The sequence below is a fragment of the Tachypleus tridentatus genome, chromosome 6 (assembly GCF_004210375.1).
Source record: "Tachypleus tridentatus isolate NWPU-2018 chromosome 6, ASM421037v1, whole genome shotgun sequence".
NCBI classification, from domain to species: Eukaryota; Metazoa; Arthropoda; class Merostomata; order Xiphosura; family Limulidae; genus Tachypleus; species Tachypleus tridentatus.
Genome location: NC_134830.1, coordinates 111204532 through 111211545, shown reverse-complemented (window position 1 = coordinate 111211545; position 7014 = coordinate 111204532). Strand labels below are relative to the sequence as shown.

The window sequence follows — 7014 nt, the reverse complement described above, 5'->3', positions numbered from 1 at the left end:
AAGTGGTTTTTCATTTGACTTCATAATGTAAATTAGGATATTATGAACGCTTTGTGCCATTACTCTGACCAGTATTTTTTTTCGTTACTTCTAGATTACCTTTCTTTGATTGTGCCTTTAGAGAACATACGGTATTACACGTCTTCGATGTCAAATTAATTAAAATTACATAGTCGGTGCCGAGAAACCGGTTATCGTTGGCCACTCGCCATTGTTGTAGATAATCATACAGAGATTTGGTTATACTGAGATTAAGAAGCACTATTATTCAAAAGTCACACCTCGGACTTAGTTTATTTACTGTGCCTCGTGCATGTGTGGGGATATATTTTTCTAAATCTTCTATAGTCAAATTCTTATATAAGATGAGGGAACCATTAGCTGGAATCTACAATTTTTGCCTGACAGCTGGAAAGTTCTTTGTTGTTTTATGCTGGTATGGTAACAGCATGGTGGTAAGCATTTGTTTCTTATAAGTTATTTTCTTATGCAATAAGACATTAATGCCAAACAGGATGACGTAAGGGATCAAAATATTCTAAATCTGAATTTCTGCTTTTTTCGCAATTCTAAAGTTGTATTCAGCAACAGGTGAAAATAAGTTAAGAGTATATCTCTTATCAAAGCCTTTAGCTAACCAACCAGCACAGTTGTTCTTTTTAATGTTCTATGCTCTTCATGTTGTTTATTTTAATTCTCAGTCTTTCAGGGAGTATTCAGTTTAACACCTTGTAACCATTGTTATTCAAATCATTTTTATGACTATCAACTTTGATTCAACTGACAAAAGTCAAATGAATAAAGTAAATTTCTGTTGTGCCTCATTTCTGGTTCAACAGCTGACTGAAATATTACCAGTTACGACATTTTTGATCACTCGGTGATAAACTTGACTGATATCTGTTGATTGAAGGTTCAATAACTATGTAGAAACGAAAATAGTAATTATTTGTAGATTTCACTTTGAGCTATTTCGGTCTTTTCAAATTTAATTTATATTGTAATCAAATATTATTGGTTCCAAAGCTTAATTAACGTTAATATTTTTAAAAAAGTATAATTAAAACTTTCAAAATTAGTTTCTACTATTGTTTTACCTTGCAAATTTAATATTAATCCAAATATTTTAAGATGGCTCAAACAATGGGATTATGACCGAAATCGTCATCAGTAGCGAAGGCATTCAAAAATAATTTAATACATTATTGTTATTATAGAGTATTATAGTTATGGTTTTCTGGTGTATTTATAGCCAGTCTGTTACATAAGCTTTTCTTAATTAATTTACATCATTAAAAAAATTTCTAGTCGTATTCAATTAGACAATTTTAATAATTCATAGCTGAATGCTTGATCTTTACATACAGTTGAGTCCTACCATAACAAATCTTTCTTCTCTGATTTTAAAAACAACAAAACATAATTAAAGAATTTGGCTATATAACCATCCTATATAAGAAAAAAACAACATTCAGGCTTGTTTTAGTTCCAGGAAACGAATATTGGTTGCTATCTTAACACATAATGAACGTTATATTCATATTTCATGTTAATTAATGAACACTATGATCAGATTTCATGTCAACTAATGAGCTTTATATTCAAATTTCATGTTAATTAATGTGAGCTTTTTTTAGATTTCATGCTCTAATGAATTATATGTTTAAATTGGTTGCTAACTAATAAATTCTATGTTCAGATTTCGTGTTAATTACTAATTACCAGAGATTAACAGATAAGTGATTAAACACCTGTAGAACTGAACATGTTGAAAGTATTGTTTCCATATGTTGATTCTTTTTTTTTTTCCTGTTGAAATTTATTTTTGTTATGAAATCAAAGGGAATTACCAAAACGAAAGTCTAATATGCGCAGCTACTACAACAATGATAATCATACCTGTTCATTCTATAACTATCATTTCGTCATGTGACAGACACTAATCCTTCTACAGCATCGAACTAACTAATATTAATGTATATGGAATATTCACACAAAGTACTGCGTATTAGCTTTCCTTACCAAGATGTAAACAATATGTTTTTATCCGAATTTCGCAACAAACTTCATAGTCATTCTTAATTTTGGGTTGATAGTATAGATGGATAGTATAGATAGTCGATGAAAGACAGTTAGTTAAAAGCACCCACCATCGACTTTTGGATTGTAACTGTCACTTTAATTTCGACTGTTAATTTCAACGCAAAGTCTCTTAATAATCTATATGCTCACTGTGCACTACGGGGGATCTAACCTCAGATTTTAACTTTACAAGACTCAAAGTTCGTAGCGTGTTTTTGGTGTAGCAGGGCGAAAAATGATTCATGTTTCAGGCAAACCAGAAACTTGAGAAGTACATTAATATATAAATTTAGTTACTTTATCAAGTGTTGTTTTTACAGAAACCCAAGTTTTATAGAGACTGCAAATAAAACTTTTAATTTATTATTATTATTTCTCTACTGCTTATTACGTGGATCTTTCAAACCACTTGTTTAAAATGAATTTAAATCACGTTTACATATTTTTATGTTATCTCTTCAGTCACATCAAGTGTTGTCGCTCCAGCACAGATCTTGGGTAGAACTGACGACAGGTACTTTAATATCTGTGCTTGTTCAACTAACTTATTTTTTGAGATAAAACTAAAATGACTTATTAGTCGTTCTCATGAAACAATAATACTGAATGTAAAAATCTACTCGAAAATCTGTAAGCCTCTTTTTTTCATTGCAGTTATAAAAATATCAAATGTAAGCAACATATTCCTGTGCTCTCTCCACACACACACGTAGAAACAAACCCTTACTAATCATAGTAACCTTCCGAAATTAAAAATAACCAGTACTTATTATACAGGATATGTATAAAACCTTTTACTAGATCAAAGATGCTATTTTTTAGGTAACCTTATATGATCTGCAACAAAGGAGCCGCTGTCGTTCTTGCACGTGGTTATTTGCTTAGATATATAGACGATATTTTGAAACATGGGAAACATATCCTTGTAATGACAAGTATATGACTCATTATCAAAAGTTTACCCCAGTGTCTCAATGGTAAGTTTGAAGGTCTATAACGCTAAGAACTGGGCTTCGATACACGTGTTGGACACGTCACAAATAATCCGTTGTATAGTTTTGCACTTAATAATAAAGAACATCAAAAGTAAATGCAAATTTAATATTTTTGCCAAAATACCATACGGAACAAGCTCCACCCATTTTTACAATAACCATATACTCCACTTCACACAAAAATAATATTAATTTTATAAAGATCATTCTAACTTGACCAAGAAGTTCCCTTTTAAATCCTCTTAGGAGAATAATTAAAATGAATTGACCATGTGATCTCCTAGGAATATGTTTAGACAACTAAATGTAAAGTTTTGATGGGTTTCATTAACAGTTATCTATTTTATTGATAACTTAGGAAGTCACTTGTCTAACAAAAAGAAAATTATCGGTATTTATATTTATTAAATATTTATATATAAATTATAGTATGTGTTTTTCTTGTAACAAAACCACATCGGGCTATTTGCCGTGTCCAATAAATTATAGAAGTAATTGATAATTTATGGCAAAGTTTACCATTATTTTACATAACATTTAAACTTTAGCGTGAAATAATTCGATGATGAAAGAGCAGAGAAGTTATCCAAAAACCAGTTTACAAGGTGTTCAGGAAGTATATCAACAAAATTGGTTGTGTTTCAGAGACAAAGGCATTGAACCTTTACTTTACTATGATGGCTATTAGAATGCCGTTAGACCACTTTAAATACATTGTAACATGCATGGAATACCAAGGCAGCATAAAACGTGTTTCAACATGTTCAAAAATAAACATTTATACATTTGTTAATTATTATGTTTGGACAATAAATATGTGGAAAAAATATTTCTTACTCAAAAAGTCGCAGAAATATATCTGGCTTAGTGAAAAATATTGCTGTAAAGTAAATTACTACCCTTCAATTAATATATCCTTTCAATGACACAGCTGCTAGTATGAAGGTTAATAACGCTAAAAGCCAGAGTTCGATACCAGTAGCCCATTGTGTATCTGCGTTTAACTACAAAGAAACCAACTAGACAAACAATTAGCATAAGTGTTATGTGGGCACTGTATTAGTTTAGTAATTCTAATAACTTATGAGTGAAAGGAAATAAAAATATGTTATAGTATGTCAACCACACTATATATGCCATATCCAGTACTGACGACGCTTTTCGCTCAATAACAGTACTGATCAGACCGATTGGGATATGATGAATATAGTAATTGTACTTAGCCTGTGATACATACTTCTTCAGTTTTTACAAGCAACAACTATTAGAGTGCAAGCGAACTATAGTTATTATCAATTTTATATAACTAATTTGCAAATCAGATTTTTATGTAAGGTACTTGTGTGTTGAGGTAACAATGTTAAATATATGTATGTGTTGAGGTAGCAGTGTTGGCAATATGTATGTGTTGAGGTAGTAGTGTTGGCTATATGTGTGTGTTGAGGAAGTAGTGTTGCCTATATGTGCCTTGAGGTAGTAATGTTGACTACATGTGTACTGAGTTAGTAGTGTTGTCTATATGTGTGCTGGGATATTAGTGCTAACTATGTTTGTGTTGAGGCAGTGATGTTGACTATGTGTGCTGAGATAGTAGTGTTGAATATGTGTGTTGAGGTAGAAGCGTTTACTACATGTATGTTGAGATAGTAGTGTTGACCGTATGTGTGTTGAGGTAGTAGCGTTGACTACATGCGTGTTGAGGTAGTGGTGTTGAATGTATGTGTGCTGAGGTAGTAATGGTGACTACGTGTGTTGAGATATTAGTGTTGAGATAGTAATGTTGATTGTATGTGTGTTGAGGTAGTAGTGTTGTCTCTATGTGGGTTGAGATAGTAGTGTTGACTGTATGAAATAAAGCTCTTAAGCTTTGTACTGAATAATTTTTATTATGATATAAACGCAAAGCACCACAATGGCCTACCTGATCTGCTCTCATTGCGAGTATCGAACACCGGAATTTAGCGCTGTAAGGCCTGAATCTTAGCTCTGAGCCATCGGGATGGACGAGTCGGCGGAAGTACATTTTTTAACAGAAGCCTTCTGACTGTATTGTATATAATTTATTTCGTTATGGAACTTGTTTATGAAATATATGGTCCAGTACGGAATACTGACTCTAAACACTGCTGTTAATACAGTATTTAAAAGTTTCACAGTGCAACTAGTTATAAAACATAATAAGAGTACTGAATTCTACAAAATACCGTATAAAAACGAGTAAATAATTACAAATGACGTTAACTATTAACATTAAGGAAATTGATAATTTCAACTCACGTGTAAATGACATTGGAAGCAAATACAGAGAGCTAATATTGGCAGTACTATTGATAACTTTGATCAGCTAGTGAAATTTATGCTGTATTTTAAATGGTTGTTTTGTCGTGTCTCTGTGTTACGTTTCGTAATTCCGAGGATGGCGCCGTACCATTCATTCATCACTACTGTTAATATATTTAAAATAAAATCTTTGTCGTGGCCTTTATATAAAATGTCGAGTTAGGATTGAATACTTTGTCACGAAAGAATGAAAGCAGAATCCATTAAAGTAAACCAAGATTGAAGAGTATCTTTCAGGAACTGTTTTCGTTTCCTTTTCTTCATAGTTCAACAAGTAATTGGTGTGATTTATCGTCTTTACAGCAAGTTGATATAAAACCTTGGTCTTATGGACAAATTAAGTAACTTTGAAAAATTCACGTTTGTGTGTGTGTGTATGTGTAATCTTGTTATAACAATAGCGAAAACTTCTTGTTACCCTAGGATGTTAAGAAGTTATTTTGTAATATTGTGAGAATTTCATTTGTGAAGAGCTTAAACCTTCTAACTTTCTCTTGACTAAGAGGAGGCAAAATTCTGCTAGACAGATTGTAATCTAGAAGTTTAATATTTCATAATAACCATTGAAAGAATATTCAACTTAGTATTGTGGTATTACAAATGAAATTTAAAATACAATCCACAACAACAACAACAAATGGATAAATTGGATTCCGTGTCTAATAAGCCAAAAAACAATATAGAAGATGTAACTTTCAAAAACTGCAATTCTTGTAAAAAAAATCTTGGCAAATGGAAAAAAAACCAGTATTAAAAAATATGGAATGAGCTGTTTTATCACAAGACTGTGTGAACATGTCAAAGCGCTAACCCACGTACAGTTAATTGACACTGAAAATTTTACTAAAATAAATCTAATTATTCTGTTTTAAGAACGGGATATTAGCACTTTCAACCATAGCGAAAATACGAGTCACTCAAACGCATTGTTGGTAAGTTTTATATATAAGAAAACTAGTTTAGTGGTTGTCGTATATTCAAAGTATTTTGGGATTTTTTTTATCTTATTTGTTATTGTAATAATTCATCAACAGCACAGATTTTATGTAGTGCGCAAGACTAACTGCAGCTTATACTTTTAGATGATCAAGAAAAGTGTGGACAGGACCAACACAGAATAACACCAGAGGGGGACAAAGTATAATAAATATATTGGATTTATATCTTGCAGAGAAGTCAATCTTTTTCTTGAGGTGCTCGTTTTCTAACAGTAGGTTTTGTCCAATTATTACACTTAGAAATGTTATAATGGTAGTTCAGCTTTCCCCGAGTTTCCCAGTGGTCCAGCAGTAAGTTTACGGACTTATAATGCTAAATGGCAGACAGATTGCAGATAGCCTGTTGTGTAACTTTACACAAAGAAGAAAACAACGACTTTTTCATATTAGACAGTCTATCGCACCTTAGTCATGGTTATTTTATTTGCCGTACATTGGTTTAGACTATTAGAGTTATTCTTTGAGAAAGCACGCACTTAATTTTGTTTATAAAACAATACAATACAGTTGATCATGTATACGTTTTTCGCTTAGAATTTTTGTCTCGTAAAAGCTACACGATGGATATTTGCGCATAGTCGTCCTAATTTCGATCTCAT

At 31.8% G+C, this 7014-nt stretch overlaps 1 long non-coding RNA gene across 1 annotated transcript; it reads left to right on the top strand.

Annotated features, from left to right (window-relative positions):
- Positions 1-230: 230 nt before the first annotated feature.
- LOC143254634 (uncharacterized) lies at positions 231-6578 on the top strand. The gene is made up of 2 exons (XR_013030293.1): positions 231-455; positions 6500-6578. It is a non-coding gene; the product is annotated as an uncharacterized LOC143254634 (long non-coding RNA).
- The last annotated feature ends 436 nt before the right edge of the window (positions 6579-7014 follow it).